General features: G+C 40.6%; 1 pseudogene; it reads right to left on the bottom strand.

Annotated features, from left to right (window-relative positions):
• LOC137220981 (small ribosomal subunit protein eS12-like) overlaps positions 1-13758 on the bottom strand; it is a 93605-nt pseudogene extending 79847 nt beyond the window's left edge.
• Positions 13759-14098: the final 340 nt, after the last annotated feature.

The raw sequence follows: 14098 nt of genomic DNA, 5'->3' as shown, positions 1-14098 counted from the left end.
TTAGTTTCAATAGAACACTATTAGAGTAAAGCTATATCTATTAGTGGTGGAGAAATATTGTAACCATTGTTAGTCCCGACTTTCAGATTTTTCTAAGGATTGTCTTTATAAAACAGATTAATGTCTACAGTTTTTCCCTCTTCAAATATGAAGAATAGAAGCAATATTGGTAATGTTGTTGTCCTGGCCAGGGTGCTTTGCTGTAGCCAACAAACCCTGTGTTACTGGTTTAAGCAGAGAGAAGACAGAGGGAGTCCACAGAATCTTTGTAAGGCTGAAGAGTCAGAATCCAAGCTGAGCTTCTGGGGAGAACACCCAGAGCTACATCTCAGAGCCAACCTACCAAGAAGGAAACTGCTTCCTCTGCCATCATCAGAAAGTGCCTAAGTCAGGGGGCTGCTACCATCACTGTCAGTAATAGAGCCTTCCTCAGTGCAATTGTCTAAATGTGTGTGTCCCCCCACAAAATTTGTACGTTGAAATCCTAATCCCTAAGGTGATGGTATTAGGATTTGGGGCCTTTGGGAGGCGTTTAGGTCATGACCACAGGGCCCTCATGAATGGGATTAGTGCCCTTATAAAAGAGGTTACAGAGAGATCCCTTGCCCTTTCTCTGCCATGTGAGGATACAATGAGAAGTTTGCAACCCAGAAGAGGGCCTTCACCTGACCTGGCACCCTGATCTTGGACTTCCAGGCTCCAAAACTGGAAGAAATAAATTTCTGTTGTTTATAAGCTACGCAGCCTGTGGTATTTTGTTACAGCAGCCCAAACGGATTAACACACTTTCTCTGTCTCAGTACCTGCTGCAACATGGAAACTCAGCACCATGCCTCTTCACTACACGTGACTCAATTCTGCATGAAGTCTCTTGCAGGTATATCTGGTGGGTAGAATCTAAATCACTTATTCTTCTCCAAAAACAAAGTTTTCATCTGTTAGTTTCCTCACTAGGATAGTAAGACATAATTCAATGGAATTATTACAAAATGGGAAGGCTTTTAAAAATATTTTTGTGCAACCAGATATAACAGAAGTCCATTACAGAGTTTAACTGTTCAAATGAGAATAACAATAGAACTATCATATGGTATTGTCATATGGATTAAGTGAAATAGAATACATAAAATGCTTAATACAATCAGTACAAAGGAAATCATCAATAGATATTGTATATTATAATGTAAAGGTCTGCTGAGTAGAACCTTTCCTACTATTCTGGAATTGGCAGTGAGGCCTCACAGCTGAGGACACAGAATTGTCTAGTAACACACTTCCTAAATAAACGTACAAGCAACTGGGGAGCAGGACAGCCCCTCCAAGTTCTTGTAAAAGGTGAGTATATTCTCTCTGTTGCTCCAAAACATCCCTCAGGACTCTCCCCCGAGACAGAAACAGAAAAGTAGAGAGGGAGAAAGGGAAGAAGGGGTTGAGGATCCACAGACTCACACGTGACTGATTCTAAGGTCTAATCAGGGTACTGAAGCTTTTCCTCATGGAAGGAGGAAGGAAGGCGAGTGCTCATCCACCAAAGTCCAGTGAGGGCTCCACCAAAAGACCACTTGTAGGATTTGGGGGTGTCTACAGGAAAAAGAGACGAGCATCTCATTCCTAGTGTTACTGCTAATCTGAATAGACAAGAAAGTTGAACACAGATGGCAAAAGTGAAGGAAGGAACGGAAGCCATGTGGTGTCTGGTGATGTTTGAGTACGTGAATGATGTGTGATGTATGAGTGATGTATGAGTCTCTCATATGTCAAGAGAACACTGGAACATAGTAGCAAGGCTTGAGTTATGAGCTCACATCCTAAATAGGAGGGCTCTCTGTTGCTTCAGGAAGCAGCAGGAGCTTATGGCCATGTGATATACTAATGGTGAAGGAATCTGGAGGCCAAGGGAAAAGTTTGAGCTGGAGATGGATATTCCATGAGAGTAATTATGAAGTGGGTCCCTCCCACAGTCCACCTAAAAAGCTTACACATGTGTCCATACATCTATTTCTATCTTCTCCCTCTCATGCCATCTCCTTCCTCCCTAGTCCAACACACCAGAGGAGGAAAAGGGGAGGGAAATGGACTTTAATAGCGAGGGCCTCCTTCCCCCCCCCCCAGTGCTGCATGCCCCCTCAGGCCACTGATGAACCCTGAGCTAGGAAGAGGGGGTAGGTGTGATTGAAGTTTTATATTGGACTGGACTAGACTTAATAACTGAAATTTATTTGGAAGCTATGAGATCTGACAAAGATGTTATTAAGATCTAGGAAAGCCAGATTCAACAGAATAATGTCAAAGGCACTGGCTGAGAAGAAATTAGACCCTTGCATGTTTGTATCCATTAGGATAAACTTTCAAAAACCAGTTACAATGGGATTGCTTTTATTATTTGTATTCACTCCCCTGTTTTTCTGTCAGGACTTGGTTCACCTTGGAAAGATAAAGCAACTAGAACCAAGATAGCCAGTGGCCTCAGCTAATGCCATGAAAGTGTCTCACCATCCTCTGAAACTTTTCTCACCAATATAGGCCCAAATTTCTACACTATGTAGGCAAGGCAGATGGAGGACAATGAACTATGGTTTTTCTTCTTTAACATTTTTTTTTCTCTGCCTATTTGTTTGCACCCAACGCATATCTTAACTGGAGCAGTATCTAGGAGAATGTATCTTCATGCTCTCTGTTAGACCATGATCTGCTTCCCCACAACCCCTGATTTACAATGTTGGAATGTTGTAGCACAGCTTCTGAAACTTAAAAAGGCACATAACTCACCTAGGAATTTTGTGAAAATGTAAATTCTGATTTTATATGTCTATGGAAAAACCTGATATCCTGTTTTTCTAACACATTTCCAGGTCTGTGGACCACATCTTGTGTGACAAGGCTCTAGAGTAGAGAATACTCCACCTCATTAAATGAGAGAACCAACAAAAAAAACCACACCACACACAAAGCTTTCCAGATCCTCTGAAAAGACATCAGTAAGAGCAAACAAGCAGGAATTCTATTTATTCTGCCATTACAACATTGTTCAGACTGTATTCTGTATGCTTTAGGACTAGATTTTTCATATCTACACTGGTCTCTTTTCATGGTAATGTTTATCACCTGATAGGAATCATATTTTTCTTTCTAGTACATGAGATATTCTTAGAATATTTAATAAAATTCATTTCTCACCTGAGAAAATCAACTGAAGTCAACATTTAAAAGGTGACCTGTGGTGTCAGGAGGAGTCAATCTACAAATTTGACTTATGAGGGGAAAGAAAAGGTGTGGGACCTTAATCACAAAATTCCTAACAATTAAATTCTGTTCAATTCCATGTATGTGCTAGAGTTCAACTTGTCTTTCATCTTACATAGAATTATTCTGCTTCATCTTCTTTTCGTGCTCCTCTTGTGTCATTGTTTATATTTAATAAAATCAAGTATTAGGTATTTTTAGGATAGTCATAGATTTGAAAACTCTTGTTAGGGGAACCACTGACTGAAACCACCCTGGCCAGGCATGAGTTATCTTAAAACAGGAGGTCCCGGTAAGGAACTTGGAACTAACAAGCTACCACCAACCAGAAGAATTTGGGAAAGGTCAAAAGGAGAGAAGAGATGCCAGTCCATATGCCTACCAACCTCCCAGAATCCTTCTCACTGGAATCCATCTTGGCTAAGTGATGCACGTGCCACCAGGAAGGACCCTGAGTCAGAATGATTAGCCAGAGACAACCAGGAAACTAACCCCATTACCATAAAGCTGAGACTGCGAGTCACATGGCAGAGCAGCCCTCCTGGGTTCCCTTACCCTACTGCTCTCTGCCCAGGCAGCCATTCCCAATAAAGTCTCTGTCAGCACATGTGTCTCCTTGGACAATTCATTTCTGAGTGTTAGACCCACTCTAACACTCTAAGAGACCACTCTCGAGCCCTGGAAGAGATGTCCCTTCCTGCAACACTCTGATCTGTGGACAAACTATTTGACCTGATGATGTTCACTTTTGAAACAGGAGGAAAGGGGGCAGGGCACAACCTCTAAAAGAATGACATAGCCATAGTACATAACAAAAATTAGTGAGAACCAACTGGGTCCAAGATGGCAGAATATTCGACTTCCACTAGACCTTGAGCCTCATTATAAGCTCATTGTGACACATTAGCATGTTAAGTGACACACCCACCAATGCCATGACAGTTCTGAGGCTAACCATAAAAGGTCAGAAAGTGGGAGGTGGCCCAATTTCTGGAAATCCCCACCCCTTCCCCAAAATAACTGGAATAATCCTCCCACTCATTAGCCTATGAAATTACCCAGCCCATAAAAATTAACCACCCCATATTTTGAAGCCTCTTGCCTCTTGCCTTCCAAGATGGCCCACACTGTCTATGGAGTGTGTTTCTTTCTAAATAAATCCGATTCTTACCTATCACTGCATCTCCGAATCCTTTCGCGACAAAGAAAGAACCTCAAATTCACCAGGAACACTTTCAATGAGCGTAGAGCCCAGCAATCTATTTTAACAAACACCCCAGTTGATTTTGACACACAAAAATGTGAGAATAATGGCTATAAACCTGTGGCTTTCAAACCAGGCTCTCAAGCCTATCTCCTCCACCACCCCAGTCCCCAACAAGTCCCTGATTCTGACTGAACTGTTCCAGAAGTGGGCCCAGCCACCTGCATTTTTTCAAAACTCCCAGATGAGTCTAGTGCTCTAATATCCAAATAAGGTTGGAAATCACTGCTCTAAGGTGTGTGTGCTGTTCGGTACTGAATCATATATGGACAGATGTACAGTTGAGGACAGAGCTGAGATTTGAACCCACATGCTTGGATTCCAGAATGCAGCACTATGCTAACATTTTGGTTCCCAATTCCTCTGTTCCAATTCCATGTAATTATCTCCATTCCCAGTCAAACTTCAACTTTATGACTATCTGTGATTTCTCTAAGTTTGCTTCTATAATATTTTTCATCATGGCTCCTTCATGCTGGGATTGATCTCTCTCAATCCTCATTTTTTAGGTCACATGGACATTGAAACCCTCCCTTCCTCATACCCCTTTGCTCTCTGCCTCACACACAATAGCTCAATCATTTGGAGATCAAATTCTTTGTTAATACTTGAAATTCCAGGCTGTTAAACCTGAAAGGATCTCTGGGATCAGCAGGTCCAGCTCATTAGTATAATTACTCTAGATTTTCCAGATGAGATCTTCTCAATTATATACATTTCCTGCAAAGGATATGAAGGTAGTGCAAGCAAGTCCTCTGACACAACATGCCAAAGGAAGTTTTGTTCTTTGGAACAAAGAGAGTTGGAATTGCCAAAGTCATCCGTATAAATCTTTATTTTCCTTTTACTGTGGTGCTATGACCCATATGCTCTAAAATCCAAATACAGGACTCATGTGGAGAAGAATCTCAGCCTTTGCTTCAGGGTAAAGAAATAAGCAGAAAGGGGCTGGGAGGGGATTAGTGAGGGATACAAAATCCCAAGCCTATTTAATGGTCTGTGCCTTGTCTCAAAGCACCAAATCACACTGGTGCTTCAAGTTGGAATACATAGATGAAAAAATAGCATTAAAAATATTGGGTATCTTGAAAGTGGAGAGTATTATCTTCAACTACTAGACCATTTTTACGAGCCTAAATATGAATGGGGAATGCTCTCCTACAGTTAAATTATGTGGCATATGTTAAATATGAATAACTCATGAAAATGAAAATTAAAGCCTATTATGAACTAATAATCTAGGGTTCTAGTGCTGCCTGATAATAACAGTTCTCTGCTTCAGATTTCTCATCTGTAAACTAAAAATAAAGCACTTTCCCTAAGAACCTCATTACATTATCCCAAATATAACATAACCAAGCATGTGTGAAAGGAATTTGGAAAACAAAGATAAGAAGAATTATCTTTACTATTAGCATCCTATAGCCAAGTAATATATTCTTTCCCAGTAACTAGTAGGTTTAGCTTCTGTGGGCAAAAGTGGCAAGTGCTCTGGGTCACTGTTTTGAGAGGAGAACCATGATATAAGGCCCTTAAAGGAGTATCTTTAAAAAAAAAAAAAAAAAGACAGCTGCAGCAGCTGTCAAATTCTATCAACTACTGAATGTTCAAATGATCAAATCCCACAAAGATAGACAGCTTGACAGGAATGCTCTAGTAACTTTTTCTAACAGAAAAATTCCTTTAAAGTTTTTACTCACGCTGCGGATCGTAAGCAGTTTTGGTCGTTGATCCTTTTTGAAAATGAAACTGGATAAAATCCTTACCAGGAGAAAGGTGACCTCAAATCATCTCATGAGTCTTACCACAGTGAGGGCTGAAATAGGCACATTTGGCTTTTCTGACCATATATACACTCTTGGAAAATTTACGAGAAAGCCCAAGGGTATTATTACCAGGCAAATTTCATGAGTATAAGCAGTTTCTGTTTTAACTTGAGAGGTAGATGGGAAAGTAAAAAGAATTGCAATCCAGAGAATATACCCAGAGCCCTAGGGATGGTTTTTAATACTACTAATTGGTAGTAAATACTTTTGCCATATTGCCAAATAAGGCTTGTCTAACTATTGTATATTTTTTATAATCTGTATATTGCTACATATAAGAAAACACTGACCTAGAATTAACACTTAACAAAAAAGCAATACTTGGTGAAAAATAATCCAATACTGAAAATAATGAACAATAGTTGAAAGGCACTATTTATAGGAAGACTCTGTGTGTATGGATTCATCTCTGGTTTTCATAGGCACACCTTGCTTGTAACTTCCTTTAAACTACATTTGTCTAATCATCCCAGTCCAGATTCCCCATAGAAATATAAAAGTCCAAAATGTAATAGGCTTCCTTCAGTTTCCTACACATTGAGTCATAGAACATTTAGAACCAGAGGAGACTTGTGAAAGAGCTAATTCTGGACATCTATGCTCACCTCCCTCTAGCTGAGCTCATGGCAGTCATCACTGACCCACCATGGCCCCTTCTTTGATGAACAGTGACATAAACTAAGAGATCTTCTCATAATAGTCCATTGAATATACATGTCAGGGGGCTTCCCTGGTGGCACAGTGGTTGAGAGTCCGCCTGACGAGGGGACACGGGTTCGTGCCCCAGTCCGGGAAGATCCCACATGCCACAGAGCGGCTGGGCCCGTGAGCCATGTCCGCTGAGCCTGCGCGTCCGGAGCCTGTGCTCCGCAATGGGAGAGGCCACAACAGTGAGAGGCCCGCGTACCGAAAAAAACAAAACAAAACAAAACATGTCAGGGTGCCAGGAGGAAACAGTTGGTACCAAATTAACATAATTAACATAATTATGTTAAAATAATTATTATAATTATTAACATAATTATGTTAATAAACCAAATAACATAAATTAAACCAAATTAACATAATTCAAAGAGAGATTAGTAAAGAGACTATTTATCAAGGGAAAATCCTCAGCTTGTAAGGTAGGTAGGGACTATGTGGGTGAGGGATAAAGAGGGACAGCAGGGAGGGTCACACAAGGATAATATGCCCAAGGGCAGTTATGACCTTTGGTTGAGGGACAAAGTCAGCCCAAGGTGAGCTCACAGAGAAACATCCAAGCTCACTGTTATCTCTCCCTCCAGCCTCCTGCTGGGGCTCAGCATTTACCAAACCCAACAGGAAACCAGAAGACTAGGAAGCCTTCTGATATAGTCCCTAAAAGTCAGCCCCCTGGGACAGAGAGCAGGTTAGAGAAGGGTAGATAGGACATCCAGAGAGGCAAAAGGCAGTTATCCAGCGTGATTTGCTCTAGACCACATAGCTATTAAGTAACAGAAAAGGGATAAAAAACACAAGCTTTCTTGGTCTTATTCTCAAGCCTTTCCTTTGCACACCATGGTGTGTGTGCGTGTGTATGTGTTCACTTGGGGGCATGCACACAGGTGAGTATTCACATGTGCACTGTGAAGATAGGGAATTGGCCACTGAGCAGATTCATCTGGCACTCTGGGACTGGTTGAGTCAAAATTGTTCTTCAGCTCTGTGACCAGCCCAGGCCCTGAAGGTCAAGCACTCTGTGACGTTCTAGATCCAACCAACCTGATCACAAGTGTTGCAGTTTAAACGAGATGGCCTTTAGGACCCTTCCAAGGCAGTGTTGCAATGGACTGTAAGGATTGTTTCTTTCCTTCTACTGGGTTAAACATAAAGCTGCTTTCCAGATTTACGTGAGCCCAAATTAGCTTACCTTTCTGACCCATGGCATTACTGAAAATGTCAACCTGTCTTCAACCCAGTGTTATTCTGGAAAGTCCTGCACCCATAATTAACTCAGTGTCATGTCCCAACCTCCTGTGCATTTGGTGAAAGTAAACGAAGAGGATTTATTGAGCAACTGGCGGACATTCAAGTTTGTTTAAAATGCCACAGTACCTCAGCTACTACTGTTAGCTAGAAAGCCTCCCTCTTCTTTCTCTTAAGCTCATAGCATGAAAATATGTTTTTTGAAAGCACAGGTTTGGGTTGGGACAACTCTTTGTGTACTAAATCTTACAACAGGACCATATTTCTAGACATTCAATAAAAAACATTTTTGGCATGATATTGATATAGAATATTTTGCAAAAAGCTTCAGTTTCCCACTCCAATTTTGTACTGCATAGACAGGATATTAAATTTCCACCTGGATTACTACATGTTCACTTCCTTTGGTGTGAAGAAATCAAATCAGAATTAAAGCAATCAACCAGGAAACAAACAAGTCCTGATTTTCACATTCAATTCACATTAGTGATTGACTCTCTACTGTCATCTAAGTCACAAACCAAGAATGGTACTATTTGCTGAAGAAATTCAGCAACAGGTAACACACAAATAATTAGCCTGAAATATTGACCTGCTTTAAGCTACTCTGTCATCAAAAGCATTAGAAGTGTTATTAGTAAATATGAATAATATGGGTAAATATTCATGATTTTTTAAATGATATGAATTATGTGAAAGACTTTTCACTAAGAATAATAATAGTTTCTAGATGAAAGTCACTAAAAGAAATTCTGGTTTGGCATTAACAACAGAAAGAAGGTCACAAAAAGAAAGAACCAGTAATATAATCATATCGACACACTCATGTTGGCATATCACCCTCACTCTTACAAAATTCTTTCATACCCAGGTGAACCTCTGGTAACAGTTGAGCCTTAGTGGTTTGAACAGGTAAAAGATAATGAAGTAAAGAAAGAGATAAGAGGGGGGATACAAAAGGAAATACATTATCAGTTACTTCACCATTCAGGCCCCATATTCATCTTATCATATTTATTTATCCTACAAGCAACCTTTCCAGTTACCCAACTAGTCAGTGACAGAGCCAGAAACAAACCCAGGTTTTCTGATTCCTCTGGTGCCATTTCCACCATATTTCTTTTGATGATTCTCCTCTATTTGCATTGACTTCATAGCCCCACCTTTCTAGGCAGAGTACTTCAAACAAATGGACATGTATTTTAGTTAAACCAAAATAAGCTGTGTTAGAAATCAAACGCAATTAAGAATCATATGCCACCTCTTCATCTGAGGTAATCTTACTCCAACAATTTTGGGCTCAGCTAATAAAGCAATGATGCCTCTAGGTTATAATCTCCCAGGTGGCAGCTTATTTTAATGTACAAATCATTTTTTGATAGAAATAACTTCTCTTTGAGGATCTCAAATTGTGTACAAGGCTACATTCAAATACGATAAAGATGATGGATCCTGAAGCCAGACAAACAAGCATAATCAGCGAGTGGGCAAATAAAAATGTAATTGAAAATTAACAATGACAACAGACATAGCTAGTCTATTTCTTTTAGGGCACTGTTTCCAACTATATGTGGTTTTTCTCCCATCCCACTACCAATTTGCTAATTCAGGTCCATGCTGTCTCAATATCTAGAAATGCTATTCTTGAGTTTGCCATAAAATTTCTGCTCCTCCAATCTGTCCTCAATATAAATTAAAAGCAGGGAGTGGAGATAGTTTCAGTAAATGACCTAACAATTATTAAGCCCAAACTAAGTAAGTACTAACTCCATAGACACACAGACATATACACACAGAAACATACACTGGATTAGTCAAGGTTCTCCAGAGAAACAGAACCAATAGGATAGTACAAAGAACTCTGCATATGTAGTTCGTCATTTAAATTTATACACTTTGAGGTGAGTAACAATCTCTCCATTTTGGGTGAAGAAACTAGGGCTCAAAGAGGTTCAACGACTTTCCCAAGATCAGGCAGCTAGTAAATCAGAGAACCCAAAATATCAACCCACAATATTTTCCATATCTAATCTAATCCATATCTAAACCACATTCCACGCCTACATTGTGTGGTCATATACATTTTAGTAGCACAGCTGGCAAAAGTAACTCCCTTGGGATCTATGGCAAACGCAATCCCTTTGGCAAGTGATCCTTAGGTTCATGATCCTTTTCCTGCCTTGCACCTGCTACTTCCTCTATTGGAAACTGTTGCCAGTCTTGCGAAACTGAGCTTTGGTCATGTTTCATCTCTTATAGGAAGCCTTCCTCATGTCACAGCTTGATTTCAGCACCCTTCTTCTGCTTTGCTACGCCCATAAGCATACCTCTATTACAGCATATGTCACACTGTAATCCAATCTACCATTCGTCTGTCCCCACAAAAGACAGTGAGCTTGAAAAACAGGTCTGTGTTTTGTGTATCATTATCCAACACCACACTCACTTTCCCACTGTAGGCTTTTAGCCTAAAGCAGGCAGAGCTGGAGCAAAGAAACGAAATAGCATTAAATCAAGTTTAAAGCTTTAATCATGTCTTAGACTGGAAATTCGACTGAATTGAGACAGAGTTTGTGACTTAGGTTAGAGAATGTCAATTACTCAAGAGTGAAGAGAATATCTATAGGACTTGATGGGTTCTTATCCAGTGGCTGAGAAAGTTTTAAAAATGGAGGGAAGAAAAATATAATTTTGCACTTTAGTTCCAACAGGCTTATTCAACAAACTGGTCACTTTGTATCCCCAGTGCCTAGGACTCTGAAGAAATAAAGAATGATTTTCCTTGCTCTAACTATGAAAACTCCCCTAGTAATTTCCTCGGAACTCAGGACATCACTTGTCCTTCTGAGCAAACTTTCCAGATACCAGAGCCCTCATCTTTAGAGATCCAAGAAGTGGGAAGAACTAACTCTGCCTTGAGAAATTTTGGTCATAGTATCTAACATTTATTACACATTTACTGTTCTAAGAAGGGATGTGGAGTCCTGCTACATATATTTTATCATTTAACTCTCATAACAGTCTTAAGATATAGGTATCATTATTGATCTTCCCATGTTATGGACATGGAACCTAAGACAAGGGAAGTTAAGTGACTTGCCTGAGATCACACTGCAAGTTGGTGGAGGATTCCAACCCAGACTATCTGTCTCCATAGCCCCTAGTCTTAACCAGTAACCAAGATTGTCACCTGTTTGGAGGTGGCTTCAAGGAGAATGCAGGAAGAAGGAATAGAGGAATTCCAAGCAGGGGGAGTTGCAGATACAAAGGAGTGAAAAGGAGCCTGGCATATTGGGGGAATGGTTAAGAATTCCCAAGAGCTGGGCTTTGGGAAGAGTGAGTGGTTGTCACAGGAGAGGTGTGTTGGGACCTGGCTGTGAGGGGCCTTTTTGACATGATGAGGAGTTTGAGCATCACCAGTGGTCTGCAGACTGGGGAACTGTTCTGGCAGCAGTAATGGCAGATGGAGAGAAATTCAGAAGGAATGGAGAAGCACAGACCTGTTGGAATCTGTTGATAAGAGTCTGAACTAAGGCAGGGGGAAGGGAGGCAGAGGACAAAGGCTTGCATTCAAAAGACAGTTCTGAGGTAGAAGCAACAGGAGTCAATGGACAATCAAATATGAGGAGTAAATGGAAAGGAGGGGAAAAGGGTGAATCTGGGGCTTATTGTGGGAGACTGGCTGGATGGTGATGGCACTGAGGCACAGGTTTGCAAGGGGAAGTGATGGGTACAGGTTGGGGTGCACTGAGTCTGAGGAACCAGAGTATCCACGTAAGATGTCTAGAGGCAGCTGCCTGTGCAGAGCTCAGGTCTTTCATAGAATGTTATCTGGTAAACTTTTGCTAAAAGTTTCTCTTCTAGTCCACGTTTATACACTGACATCTGGGCTGAAGCTCTGGAAGTGAGTGAAATCATCAGGAAAGTGTATAGAGGGAATGAAAAACAAAAGGGGGGGGAGGACATTTTTCCCTTATTTTCAATGCTTAGGTTGTACTCAGGTTCTTTTGATTCAAATGCCTTTTTATTAGATTTCCGATTCTATGAAATCTGACTGGGTAATAAGTTTTTATTCTCTAATTACTCTTTATTCTTTGTTTACATTTTATTTCTATGCTTCTCAGTGGATTCTTTTCTATATCAAATACTAGCTCTATAGACACATAGACACACACACTGTATTAGTCAGGGTTCTCCAGAGAAACAGAACCAATAGGATATAACAGATATGTAAAAGAAGATTAATTATGAGGAACTGGCTCAAATGATTATAAAGACTGAGAAGATCTGCCATCGGCAAGTTGGAGACCCAAGAAAGTCAATGGTATAATTCACTCTGAGTCTAAAGACCTGAGAGTGAGGGGGCTGATGGTGTAAGTCCTGGTCTGAGTCCAAAAGCCCAAGAACCAGGAGCGCTGATGTCAGAGGGCAGAAGATGGATGTCTCAGCTCAAGCAGAGAGAGTGAAACTACCCTTCCTCTGCCTTTTTGTTCTATTCAGGCTCTCAACAGATTGGATGATGCCCACCTACATGGAGGAGGGCAACCTTTACTCAGTCTACTAATTCAAATGTTAATCTCTTCCGGAGGCACCCTCACTGACACACCAGAAACACTGTTTTACCTGCTATCTGGCATCCCTTATCCCAGTCAAGTTGACACATAAAATTAACTATCACAAGCCCACCAGCTGTCAACTTGGCAACTATATGCATCTCCTTAAACCATACTTAATCTCCAGATAAAAACAATAACAAGGTCATAATTCCATCTAACATGATACAACTATCCTACATACAACTAAAAACGCACTAATACCTTTCCCAGAAAAAGAGGTAAAGTCCTTGAGTGATGTTTACTCTTCTCCCGACATCCAATAATTTAAATACTATGACGTAAAATCAACAATATTTAAATACTGATATCAAGTCAATATATCTTACCTTACATGATAAGGGAATAATATAGGAAAGAAAAAAGATATTATACACATACACAAACGTATTCATAAGAAATACGGAGGAAATACTCATAACAATTACAGTCCTCATTTTTGTAACTGGTCATGTGGTTGTAGCTGATATTTATAGCTACCTTCTTCTACCAGACATCCTGTATTCTCTTCGCCTTCGCCAAGCATCTCAGCTAGTCATGGCTCATTACCTGGCAGGGTGATCATTCATTCCTGAAGGGTCTAGGCCATCAGTCCTACTTGGACGGGGTTGCTGTAGTTGACCATATTTACAGGGCATGGTAATACTAAGAGACAATCTAAGGGATCTCCTTTATTCCAGACATACTCTTCCTTACCTCCATTGTAGAAAAGCAGTCCAAGTTCTCCTTGATAATCAGGACCAATCACTCCAGCCAGCACAAGAACTTCCTGTTTTGCCTGCTGAGTCAGAGGCATGAGGACTTCACAGTGGACATTTCTTAACTTCCAGTTTAATGGAAACATTGTGTCTCCTGGTAGAAGCATTCCCCCCTCTGGAATTAAGACCTCTAGGCCAGCAAAACATAAAGTTACAGGAACAGATAGCAAAAATTTTGCTAGTGGGTTACTACAGGTAATGGTGAGTAGTGCCACTCCCATTCCACCCCTTGATACCTGAGCCCATGGACCCTGACTATGGAAAAAACAGCATCATATATTGTATGCTGATATCAGAGCATATACAGCCCTCAAGAGAACCTTGCCTCAGCTCTGCAAGGAACTGCCACCTAACTGGTGTGGTAACTTAGTTTTCAAATGGCATCCTACCACTCTATCAAGCCAGCTGCTTCAGGATAGTGAACATGGGAAGACCAGTAAATTCCAT

This window comes from Pseudorca crassidens, chromosome 3 (genome assembly GCF_039906515.1).
Source record: "Pseudorca crassidens isolate mPseCra1 chromosome 3, mPseCra1.hap1, whole genome shotgun sequence".
Classification (NCBI taxonomy): Eukaryota; Metazoa; Chordata; class Mammalia; order Artiodactyla; family Delphinidae; genus Pseudorca; species Pseudorca crassidens.
The sequence above is the reverse complement of the archived record's forward strand: the minus strand, read 5'-3'. Positions and strand labels throughout refer to the sequence as shown.